The sequence below is a fragment of the Schistocerca piceifrons genome, chromosome 3, assembly GCF_021461385.2.
Source record: "Schistocerca piceifrons isolate TAMUIC-IGC-003096 chromosome 3, iqSchPice1.1, whole genome shotgun sequence".
Classification (NCBI taxonomy): Eukaryota; Metazoa; Arthropoda; class Insecta; order Orthoptera; family Acrididae; genus Schistocerca; species Schistocerca piceifrons.
In genome coordinates, this window is record NC_060140.1 from 585,380,665 (window position 1) to 585,394,075 (window position 13,411).

Consider the following 13,411-nt stretch of genomic DNA (forward strand, 5'->3'; position numbering starts at 1 on the left):
ATCTAAAGAGCACGATATACGAAAACATATAGCACAAAATTTACATGGTCCGCAGACAAATGGCGTACACGATACTCCCATCCATCTTAGGGTAAATGATGACGTGGTGACATTAATGGCAAGACTCCACGCAAAATAATAATTGCTGCTTGCAGGATGGACAACTGCACATCACACACAGACCCCGAAAAACGAAGTAACGCCTCAAAAACGAGGTTGGTCTGGTGCGGTGGGAGTTAAGTCTGTGTGACACAGAGAGAGAGACAGACAGACAGACAGACAGAGACAGGGCCGAGGGGCATTCGAATAGGACCCCGCACTGTGCTGTCAATTGCAGTGTTGGGCGGTGGCTCGCGGCATGCATCTACTTTGGTGCACTGACACGGTACATATATTACCGCCGCGGGCGTAGTCAGTGTTAAGCAGGCGATGTCAAATCGATCAGGCGACACTGCTGAGCGGTTCCTGCTGTCGGACTAAGTACGTGCAGCCATGACATAGGGGAGTGCCGACGAGTTCTTGTTGTGTTACGAGATAATCAGGTAAACCAGTTCTGCTGCTGTAAACTCCTGAAGATACCTTGGACTTTGCCAACACAGTATGTCATTTAGAAATGGATGATAGCTGCTGTTGTGGTCTTCACTCTCAAGATTCGTAAGCTGCTGGTCTCCACGCAAGTCGATCCTGTCAAGCCTCTTTATCGCTGCGTAACTACTACAGCCTTCATTTATCTGAACTGTTGTCGAGCATTGGCTCTGACCCCCTGCCCTCCTCCACTTCCACCATTACCAAATAGGCACTCTCTTGATGTCAGTACGTGTCCCATCAACCGATTCCATTCTTATAGTCACATTGTTCCATGAATTGGTTTTCTCCCCAATTCGATTCAGTTACCATGGGTTCGAATCCTGCCTCGGGCATGGATGTGTGTGATGTCCTTAGGTTAGTTAGGTTTAAGTAGTTCTAAGTTCTAGGGGACTGATGACCACAGTAGTTAAGTCCCATAGTGCTCAGAGCCATTTGAACCATTTTTAGTTACCATGGGTAACAGAAGAAATACTTTGGTTGATTGATGAAAGGAGGAAGTACAAACATGTTCCGGGAAAATCAGGAATACAGAAATACAAGTCGCTGAGGAATGAAATAAATAGGAAGTGCAGGGAAGCTAAGACGAAATGGCTGCAGGAAAAATGTGAAAATGTGAAGACATCGAAAAAGATATGGTTGTCGGAAGGACAGACTCAGCATACAGGAAAGGCAAAATAACCTTTGGTGACATTACAAGCAACGATGGTAACATTAAGAGTGCAACGGGAATTCCACTGTTAAATGCAGAGGAGAGAGCAGATAGGTGGAAAAAATACAATGAAAGCCTCTATGAGGGTGAAGATTTGTCTGATGTGATAGAAGAAACAGGAGTCAATTTAGAAGAGATAGGGGATCCAGTATTAGAATCGGAATTTAAAAGAGCTTTGGAGGACTTACGGTCAAATAAGGCAGAAGGGATAGATAACATTCCATCAGAATTTCTAAAATCATTGGGGGAAGTGGCAACAAAACGACTATTCACGTTGGTGTGTAGAATATATGAGTCTGGCGACATACCATCTGACTTTCGGAAAAGCATCATCCACACAATTCCGAAGACGGCAAGAGCTGACAAGTGCCAGAATTATCGCACAATCAGCTTAACAGCTCATGCATCGAAGCTGCTTACAACAATAATTTACAGAAGAATGGAAAAGAAAATTGAGAATGCGCTAGGTGACGATCAGTTTGGCTTTAGGAAAAGTAAAGGGACGAGAGAGGCAATTCTGACGTTACGGCTAATAATGGAAGCAAGGCTAAAGAAAAATCAAGACACTTTCATACGATTTGTCGACCTGGAAAAAGCGTTCGACAATATAAAATGGTGCAAGCTGTTCGAGATTCTGAAAAAAGTAGGGGTAAGCTATAGGGAGAGACGGGTCATATACAATATGTACAACAACCAAGAGGGAATAATAAGAGTGGACGATCAAGAACGAAGTGCTCGTATTAAGAAGGGTGTAAGACTAGGCTGTAGCCTTTCGCCCCTACTCTTCAATCTGTACATCGAGGAAGCAATGACGGAAATAAAAGAAAAGTTCAGGAGTGGAATTAAAATACAAGGTGAAAGGATATCAATGATACGATTCGCTGATGACATTGCTATTCTGAGTGAAAGTGAAGAAGAATTAAATGATCTGCTGAACGGAATGAACACTCTAATGAGTACACAGTATGGTTTGAGAGTGAATCGGAGAAAGACGAAGGTAATGAGAAGTAGTAGAAATGAGAACAGCGAGAAACTTAACATCGGGATTGATGGTCACGAAGTCAATGAAGTTAAGGAATGCTGCTACCTAGGCAGTAAAATAACCAATGACGGACGGAGCAAGGAGGACATCAAAAGCAGACTCGCTATGGCAAAAAAGGCATTTCTGGCCAAGAGAAGTCTACTAATATCAAATACCGGCCTTAATTTGAGGAAGAAATTTCTGAGGATGTACGTCTGGAGTACAGCATTGTATGGTAGTGAAACATGGACTGTGGGAAAACCGGAACAGAAGAGAATCGAAGCATTTGAGATGTGGTGCTATAGACGAATGTTGAAAATTAGGTGGACTGATAAGGTAAGGAATAAGGAGGTTCTATGCAGAATCGGAGAGGAAAGGAATATGTGGAAAACACTGATAAGGAGAAGGGACAGGATGATAGGACATCTGCTAAGACATGAGGGAATGACTTCCATGGTACTAGAGGGAGTTGTAGAGGGCAAAAACTGTAGAGGAAGACAGAGATTGGAATACGTCAAGCAAATAATTGAGGACGTAGGTTGCAAGTGCTACTCTGAGATGAAGAGGTTAGCACAGGAAAGGAATTCGTGGCGGGCCGTATCAAACCAGTCAGTAGACTGATGACAAAAAAAAAAAAAAATTCCCCATCACTATTACGATCTAGCCTTTATAACATTCAGTATTCTTCTGCAGCATTTCCATTCTCATCTCGTTATAAGATTTTTATGGTAAGATCCTATGGGACCAAACTGCTGAGGTCATCGGTCCTTAAGCTTACACACTACTTAATCTAACTTAAACTAACTTACGTTAAGAACAACACACACACACACACACACACACACACACACACACACACACACACACACCACGCCCGAGGCAGGATTCGAAACTCCGACGGTGGGAGCCTCGCGAACCGTGACAATAACAAAACTCATCTACCACATTTATTGCCTCTTTCCCTTATCTAATTTCCTCAGCATCGCCTAGGTAATTCGACTACATTCCATTACCCTTTTTTGCTTTTGTTGATGTTTTATCTTATAACCCATTCCAAGACATTACCCATTCTGTTCAACTTATCTTCCAAGTTCTTTGTCATGTCATCCGCAAACGTCAAATTTTTAATTTCTGCACCGTGAACTATAACTGTCATTTATTTTTGGCATTGGTTTCCTTCCTAGCTAGAATAACAGGTCGGAAAGGCTGCAACTTTGCCTCACCGCCCTTCTCAAATGCCGCCTCCCTCCACTGACTGCCAAGTAAATAGCACTGCTCCGTTTTTGCTGCATTCGCTTAGGTATTGTTGGCAAACATGTTAACTGGATGCCTACTGAGCGATAGATAGTGGAGGTGCCTAGTAAAACTGCAATGCAGCTGCTACTTACTTCCCTGTGCTGAACGAGTGGAGGGAGTGAGGGAGGGGGAAGAGGGGAGGGAGGGAGGGAGGGAGAGAGAGAGAGAGCTGAACGGGTGGGGGGAGAGGTGTGGCGGGAGAGGGAGGGGGGGAGGGGGGGAGGGAGGGGGGAGGGGGAGAGAGAGAGAGAGAGAGACCTTTAGAGTTTCAAGTACCCTTCCAACAGCTCTCGTCTGACGCTTCGTAACTTTGCTTGCTTACATACGCGAAGATACAGTGGAGGAACCTTAGGAACTTCAGAAATACGCCAAAAAATGTGTACACATCCTAGAAACATGTGAGAAAAAATATCTGTGGCCGAATACGATAACAGATGCTCAGAATGGAGAGAAAATTAAAAAAGTAAAATAACTTACTGAGCCAAAATAGCTAACTGTGTATCGAAAGAGTTTACAGTTAGGAAGAGATTGTGAATATCGTTCTATTTATCTTACTTTGTTTCAGAGATATATATTGATAAGTTCTTTAAAAACTAGAAGAGGAAATCTCAAAAGAAATTGTCTGCTAGTAGGGATGAGAATCGCATAGTCAACTGTTTGTGTGTGACCAACAGTCGAGGATGACGAAGTTGTAAGCTACATGTTTAGAAAATTAACGGAGGATTAAGAGGAGCAGATTATGAAGACAAAGTTGGAAAAACGCAGAATATGGTTACAGTAGCGGAAAGCTGTAACGTGGAAAGCAAACAGGGAATTATTTAAAAAGAACGCAATGTCATATACGACTTGAGCGTCACATTGACAGCTTATAAGTAGAATGAATATTCAAGAGGTACAGAACAAAATAATGAAAGTAAAGGCCATAAATAAGCAACTATAAAGCTGGAGGGAAGCGATTGTACAAGTGTTTTGTGGAGAGAACTGTTACACTGTCGATATGTGATCACTGACAAATAAAATGAAACGAAGGTTTCACACAATGGAAATGATGTTTGGAGAAGGTGGTATAAAATCACAATAACGGATAGAGTAAAGACCTTAGGCGAACGTCAGAAACAGATTGAACAACAGTAATGGTATGGCCAAACGCGGCGTATGAATGAAGTGTAGTCATGGAGACACCCAGAAAGATGGGAAAAGATGTACACGAAGGACGGACTGGAATGCAGGAATTGTGGAGATTATGCAGGAAAGATAGCAGACAGAAGATATTTGGAGAGGTAAAGAGGTTTGGAGATTTTATACGAACACTCATTTAAACAGCAAGAGAGGCGTTAAAAACTCCAAAAGAGAGAACGAGAATTCGTCATTTTAATCCTCAAGCTATACTGAAGTATGAAGACTCATTTCGCCGGCCGGAGTGGCCGTGCGGTTCTAGGCGCTTCAGTTCGGAACAGCGCGACTGCTACGGTCGCAGGTTCGAATCCTGCCTCGGGCATGGATGTGTGTGATGTTCTTAGGTTGGTTAGGTTTAAGTAGTTCTCAGTTCTAGGGGACTGATGACCTCAGAAGTTAAGTCCCATAGCGCTCAGAGTCATTTGAACCATTTTTTTGAAGACTCATTTCAAGAGGAAATAAGGAAATTGAAAATACAGTAACATTTATTAAGGCATGAAAAAACACAGGAGAAAAAGTCTGAGAACATATTAAAAGAATGAAACCAACCGAATTAATTAGTAATTGGCCAGGTTGCGGAATCATACACACGTGGCAATAAAGATAAAATTTAAACAGCAACATGGATCGGTGCACCAAAACATGTCAAGAAGGAAGCAAGAACAACACAAACTGATATAACAGATAGAAGAAATTTTAGGCAGAAAATTCACGACTGGTCTATTGGCCTGGCGGCAAAACCCGAAGAGAGTGGAACTATTTGGTCTGACGATAGGAAAGAATGAATGTAATATGGACACACAGCAAAGCTAAATAAAATCCTGAAAATGCCTTCTGCTGTACATCGCGTGTTTCAGTAGGGCTCAGAAATGTGAATAATGTATATAACTTATTACGTTTATCTTATAAATAAAAAAAAGGATGTCGTCTGCAATTTATCTACATGCCAAACTTAACGGAAGCAACAACTGAGGCAGAATGCAACAAATATTAACATCGTGCCGTTGGCAGAAGCAAATGAAGCCTAGGCGATCCCGCGCGCTGCAGGAAGCGAGCTAACGGCTGAGGGCGGCGACAGCGCGAGCTCTCGGGCCCGCAGCGCCACTAAGCTGCGCCGGGTATCGCCTCTCTCTGCCGCTGCCGCTGCCGTTACCGCTAGCGATTTCCGCCACGCGGTCGCCCACACGTTCAGTGCGAGCAGCCGCTGGGCTTCCGGCGAACGACTGGTTGCCAGAGCCGGCACTATCACCGCCTGCCTCTGCTGCACTGCACTCAAATAGAGCCGCTCTTAGCGGAAGCAATGACGGTCGGATTTCACCGGTCACCACGCCACACCGCGGCGTACAATGACGTGAACAACAGGCGACTGTTTTTCCTCGAGAATACGCGAATAAGATTAAAAATTCTCGAAGTAGCACAGAGACGGGCGGCGGCAACAGAGATTTTTTTTCTTTTTTTTTTGCGGCACTTCACTTAGCGTCACCTTGATCTAAGGAACAATGTCGTTCACTCAAACAGATAAAACTGAAAACCACGCCGTCATCAGTTTTTTTTCCTATTAACTGTTTAACGCCATGAACTTCATACACAATTGGTGAAGGTTTATAAAGGAGTCGGGTCCTTCATTTTAAATACGCTGTAAGGAACAACATTCTGAGGAAAAATGTGGTCATATTTCTCTTCAATAGCCGGCCCCGGTGGCCGAGCGGTTCTATACGCTTCAGTCCGGAACCACGTGACAGCTACGGTCGCACGTTCGAATCCTGCCCCGGGCGTGACTGTGTGTGATGTCCTTAGGTTAGTCAGGTTTAAGTAGTTCTAAGTTCTAGGGGACTGATGACCTCTGATGTTAAGTCCCACAGTGCTCAGAGCCATTTGAACCATTTTTCTCTTGAATATGATTCGCCTCAAGGACGTCCCAAAGCCACCCACGCGTGAAAACATCGCAAATATGTGTAGAATAGTATTGGACAATCCGCACTTGAATACATTTGAAATAACTGAAGCCATACGCATATTGGAAAAAAGGAGCACGGCATGGTAAATTCATTATGTCCATTCAAATCTTTATGCAATAAGAAAAGGGAAGGACTTGAGATAATAGTTACTGAGGTAATAGTTCATGGAACGTCAATCGTCTTCACGAGATATGGCAACGCGTGACTTAATTTTTCTCAAATACAAAAAAAAAAAAAAGAAAATGCGTTTCGAAAACGTTTTAAGATTAATGCAGAAGTAACGGCTATGTATAAGGATACCCGAAAATCTTTTTAAAAACCAGAAAGTAAATAAGTCTACAAACGTAAAATATATGCACTACAACACATTACAGCAAACATTGGCCTCAGTACTATCAATGTAACTTGAACCCAATTACAATAATTGGCGTACTCGCTTCTGAAGATTTCACAATAGATGGAAGCACTAACACAAAAAGTGCACAAAATCTGTCAGAAAACCTCGTCAGGTCACAGATAAAGAGTAGAGCATACACCTGCATCCGTAGCCGAAACCGCTAGCGCTCGTCTTGAAGGTAAGCCGGTTCGAATCCTGATAGCAGATGAAATTTTGACTGCCAGTGTTGGCCGGCTAGGGGAGGAGAGGCGATGGCGTTAAGCTTCTGATCATCAGTCTTTGCGCCAATGTCCTGGGTTAAACTCCAAACCTCTAGGCAGCGTCTCATTAAATGAACGAATGTGACACTTTTGATGATGGTAAGTCTTTCTTGTATGGCGAAGTTAAGCTCGGTGGTCCTCTATGTGCTATTCGAGAGTAGTAGTCTCTGTGTCGTCACAGAGTTTTCACCCTCTCCCTACTCTCATCCTCATATGAACCTAACACTACACTATATACGTATCCACTACGGTCACCTACACTCGGCGACCACAAATATGATACAACTCTCACATATCCGCAAAAAGCAGCGGCCAAAGTGCGCGAAGGACGGACAACTCTTCCCTCTTCCGACAAGAGGCTGAGCCCACCCCGTGGGGCGTAAGAGCCAACAATGCCATACATTTACGTTCTTTTAACAGGATATATTCACAATATTTAGAGCTAGGTTCAGACGAGATCACAACCAGATGCCAAGTTAATGAGCCTGAAGGGAATGGGTGAACAAAAACGAATAGTACATAAAATTTTGTTTCTAAAACTTAAGTCAGCTCCTAAAATTTTAATCGAGCTCTTTCAGACAGTGTGCTTCTACGGGTAAAGTTGAGAGGTGTGCGGTTATCGCTACCAGTAACTCATCGACGAGACAAGCTTAAGCCGTAACGTTGTTAACAGCAAAGTCGATAGGAAACAGCGGTATCTACGTAGCATAAAAACTTCGGCAGGAGAAGGTCGTAAAAGACTGTCCACACATTCATAAAAAATAAGCTATTACTGAACGTTCAGGTAATGGTATCAGCTGAGTGCCGCTTGAGAAAGGCCAAAAATCTAATTCGTCAAATCTCTCAAGGTGCTGTCGTTGAACATCGCCATGAACGATGCTGAGTAGACTGCCGCTAACGCGCTTACGTGGCCGCTGAAGTAATCAGATGATGTCTTTGTATTACCGCATAATAATAATAATGACAACAGTGGTGGCGCGGCGCCTGTACAAAACGTTACGCAACAAACTTCAGCTCCGCTACTGCGAATCGGCATCACACAGACTGATAGCACATTTTACTGAAAAATATCGTAACTGCGGAAAGAAATACCCATTGGATAAAGCAGATGAAGTAATTTTTCTAGGAGAATCAAATCTGTGAGAAAGACAATTGTCTTTCCAGCCTCTGAAATAATGAGCACACTTTCGATAATGTTTGCAAAAGTACATAACGTATCTGCCAAATAAGTACAAGGCGATACGAACTACCAACATCGACTAGGAAAGGAAAAGAAAGATAAGAAACGTGAGTTTTAATCAAGTAAGACAATTAAATTTCCTTGATTCTATGTCCACGTGTTATTGTTTTGTTCTTCAGTCCGAAAATTGATTTGGTGCAACTTTCCACGCTGCCTACACTGTACATCCTTCCACCATCTCTACCTAACTACTGCAATCTACAACTCTTTGAATCTGGTTACTGCAGTCAAGCTATAGTCAGTTCTACAATTTTTACTCATCACACTTTCTTCCATTACCAAAGTGGCAATTCCTTGATGCCTCAGTTCGTCGCCTGTCTACCTACCACTTTTATAGTCAAGTTAACCCATAAATTTGTTTCCTCCCAAATTCGATTCAGTATCTCCGTATTAGCGTTCCGATCTACCCATCTGAGCTTCAGTATTCTTCTACACTACTGGCCATTAAAATTGCTACACCACGAAGATGACGTGCTACAGACGCGAAATTTAATCGACAGGAAGAAAAAGCTGTGACGTGCAAATGATTACCTTTTCACAGCAGTCACACAAGGTTGGCGCCGGTGGCGATACCGACAACGTGCTGACATAAGGAAAGTTTCCAACCGATTTCTCATACACAAACAGTAGTTGACCGGCGTTGCCTGGTGAAACGTTGTTGTGATGCCTCGTGTAAGGAGGAGAAATACGTACCATCACGTTTCCGACTTTGATAAAGGCCGGATTGTAGCCTATAGCGATTGCGGTTTATCGTATCGCGACATTGCTGCTCGCGTTGGTCGAGATCCAATGACTGTTAGCAGAATATGAAATCGGTGGGTTCAGGAGGGTAATACGGAACGCCGTGCTGGATCCCAATCACCTCGTATCACTAGCAGTCGAGATGACAGGCATCTTATCCGCATAGCTGTAACGGATCGTGCAGCCACGTCTCGATCCCTGAGTCAAGAGATGTGGACGTTCGCAAGACAACAACCATCTGCACGAACAGTTCGACGACGTTTGCAGCAGCATGGACTATCAGCTCGAAGACCATGGCTACGGTTACCCTTGACGCTACATCACAGACAGGAGCGCCTGCGATGGTGTACTAACCGACGAACCTGGGTGCACGAATGGCAAAACGTAATTTTTTCGGATGAATCCAAGTTCTGTTTACAGCATCATGATGGTCGCATCCGTGTTTGGCGACATCGCGGTGAACGCACATTGGAAGCGTGTATTCGTCATCGTCATACTGGCGTATCACCCGGCGTGATGGTATGGGGTGCCACTGGTTACTCGTCTCGGTCACCTCTCGTTCGCATTGACGGCACTTTGAACAGTGGACATTACATTTCAGATGTGTTACGACCCGTGGCTCTACCCTTCATTCGATCCCTGCGAAACCCTACATTTCAGCAGGATAATACACGACCGCGTGTTGCCGGTCCTGTACGGGCCTTTCTGGATACAGAAAATGTTCGACTGCTGCCATGGCCAGCACATTCTCCATATCTCTCACCAATTGAAAACGTCTGGTCAATGGGGGCCGAGCAACTGGCTCGTCGCAATACGCCAGTCACTACTCTTGATGAACTGTGGTATCGTGTTGAAGCTGCATGGGCAGCTATACCTGTACACGCCATCCAAGCTCTGTTTGACTCAATGCCCAGGCGTATCAAGGTCGTTATTACGGCCAGAGGTGGTTGTTCTGGGTACTGATTTCTCAGGATCTATGCACCCAAATTGCGTGAAAATGTAATCACATGTCAGTTCTAGTATAATATATTTGTCCAATGAATACCCGTTTATCATCTGCATTTATTCTTGGTGTAGCAATTTTAATGGCCAGTTGTGTATATTACCATAACCCTCGTTTTACTGTTGCTGATGTCAGCACACCTCTTTTCAAGACACTGTCAGTTCCGATCAACAGCTGCTCCAAAAGTCCTTTGTCATTCTAACAATCAAAATACCGTCGACAAACTCCAAAGATTGTATTCACCTCCACCCCCCCTCCCCCTTCCCTTAACTTAAGTTTCGTTTCCGAAGTTTTCTTTGGTCTCCTGCAGAGCGTGCTCAATTACCGATTGAGTAACATCGGGGATAGTCCACATTCCCCATTTCTTAATTATGGGTTCTCTTTCATGTCCTTCGTTTCTGAACAAACTGTGTATAACCTTCGACTAATTGTATTTGTGGCCACATATGCCCACCTACTGGAGTCAGTCTGATAAGAATATTTTCTATTTGGCATCATCATTAATGGAAAATGTTTAAGTAATCACCGTTATTAAATCATCCATTTCTTGCTAAAGAAAAATAAATTATTGACGTACGGCTCCCAGCCTGATGCAAGTCACTCATTCTGTCGTTGCTTGTTCGCTGTGCTGCTAATTTCCTCAAGCTGCTGCAAATCAGACCTTCCTACCCAAGAGTAGGTCATCAGGGATCGACCCTGTAAGTTGGTGGGCAGCGACGCTGATGATTAAACCTCGATCGCCGCCTCCTCTGACGGTGATCAGGAGGTACGACGTTACCCAGACGCTCCGGCCACGCAACAGGGAGCACGTGCAGAGCGCGGGCACGCGGCCGCGGGCCGAGTGTGCGGGGGCGTCATCTGGACCAACCGGGCAGCCAATCGTGCGGCCCGTATTGATTGCCGCCGGGGGCGGAAGGAGCGGCCCGCAGCGGGCGGCCGACAGCCGCGACCTGGCGACCCACCGGCACCGATCCGGACAACGCGCCGGCGCCTCCAGAGTCTCCGGCTCAGCGGTCCTCTGAGCGGGCGTAATGCGAACCAAATGGAACCACCCAAGCAAAAAGCGCCACGTCGCCAGCTGTTTTGTAACAGCACACCATACTTATCATTCCTCACGACTCTGCTAATATGGAATGAAAGCGAGTAACTCCGCACATAACCTATGCCGATACGTTCAAGCTGTTGTTATATACAGCCGACTGGTGCCTGATATAGTGTGGGTCCTACTACATTACTGCTGTCTACATTACATTTTAGTCTGCTGTCGGTTTAAGTGTACTCGGTCACCAGGAATAAATAAAAATGTCAAAAAATGTAACCAATATCCAGTTTAAGGATTACAGAATTTATCAGCGAACGTCCTAGATTCGGAGACATCATTATCCTTAGAGAAATTAATTGTAGTGTCATTTATACGGTGCTTATATATTTGTAGCAGAATCGCTAGTACTAATCTTGTAAATACGAAGGACATTCATTCAATAAGTAACCCAACACTTTTTTCCTCGGCCAATTTCAGTAGAAAAAAATGCGAAATTTGTTGTGGGGCATTGTTAGAACATTCCTGCTACAGCCCCTTTAGTTTCATGAAACTCCGATAGGTGGCGGCGCTATATGTAGCCTTCAAAACGGCGTCTGTAACGGAGGTATGTTCCAAGCAGAGAGTTATCACTGAGTTTCTTTTGGTGGAAAACCAGAGCATTACAGATATTTTTCATAGGCACTTGAAGAACGTCTACGGAGGCCTGGCAGTGAACAAAAGCACGGTCAGTCCTTAAACGAGGCGTTTGTCATCATCGCAACAAGATCGAGCAAATCTGTCAGATCTTCCGCGCGCCGGCGGGGCAGCACACAGCTCTCCCTCCTGCCATGCTGGAACGTACGGACACTCTCATTCGATGTGATCAACGGATAACAATCAAACACCTCGCTGCCCAACTGTACGTCTCTGTTGGACAGGACCTCACAAAACTTCACTGGACTGTTCTTTCTCATCCACCCTACAGCCCGGATCTCGCACCATCCGACTCCATCTATTTGGCCCAATGAAGGATGCACTTCGCGGGAAGCAGTACGTGGATCAGTAGAAGTTATTGATCGAGCAAGACATTAGCTCCGACGTAAACCAGGAGAGTTGTACCATGCGACCATATAGGCTCTGCCAGTAAAGTGGCGTAAGGCCATCCCAATAAACGGTGATTATGCTGAAAGATAGGGTTTCGTAGCCAAAATAGTGGCAAATAATATGCTATATTGGAATCCTCAATAAAGTCAACCTTCAGAGAAAAAGCGGTGTTGCTTTACTTATTGAGCACCCCTCGTACAATGACGAGCCAAAAAATTATGGCCACTGCTCGCTGCAAGACTGAATTCCGCCTGGTAGCGTTGCCTGCACATGGCGTGATAAGAAAAATTTATAAGCGGAACAAAAGACGAATCACTGTCATATGATACAGGCTCCAAGTGGTGAAACACACTGACGTAAGCTGAGGATCTCCAAAACGGCAAAGCTAGTCAGCGCGCTGCTGTCGTGAGCAACTATGGGGAGTGGTTGACGAAGTGTTGGACGTCCACGCCTGATCATCAACGTAGATGTCGGAGGCTTCCCGACACTGTAAAGCAGGATAAGGCAGCGATCTGTGACAGATCTGATGATAGAGCACAATGCTGGTCCATGATCAAGTGGTTCGGAGACAACCGTTCAGCGCAAACTGATTAACGTCGGCCTCCGCAGCAGATGACCCATACGTGTCCCCTATGTTAAACCAATGATATCGTCAATTGTACTGTAGTGGGTAGGGGATCGTCGAGGCTGGAAATGTGTCGCCTGGTCGGACGAATCAAGTCGGTAGCCGTGTCTGGATACTGTATCATCTAGGCATACTGTATGATCTAGGCGAACGGCTGCTCGAAACATACACTTCGTCACATAGGCTGGTGGGGGCAGATTTATGTTACGGGGGCATTCAACTGGGCTTCTGCGGGACCTGCGGTAGTAATATTGGGCACCATTACAGCTGTG

At 44.7% G+C, this 13,411-nt stretch overlaps 1 protein-coding gene across 1 annotated transcript in view; it reads right to left on the bottom strand.

The window, feature by feature from the left end:
* Positions 1–13,411, bottom strand: part of LOC124789300 (calmodulin-binding transcription activator 1) — a 1,803,646-nt gene that overhangs the window by 1,085,575 nt on the left and 704,660 nt on the right. The window lies entirely within an intron of this gene.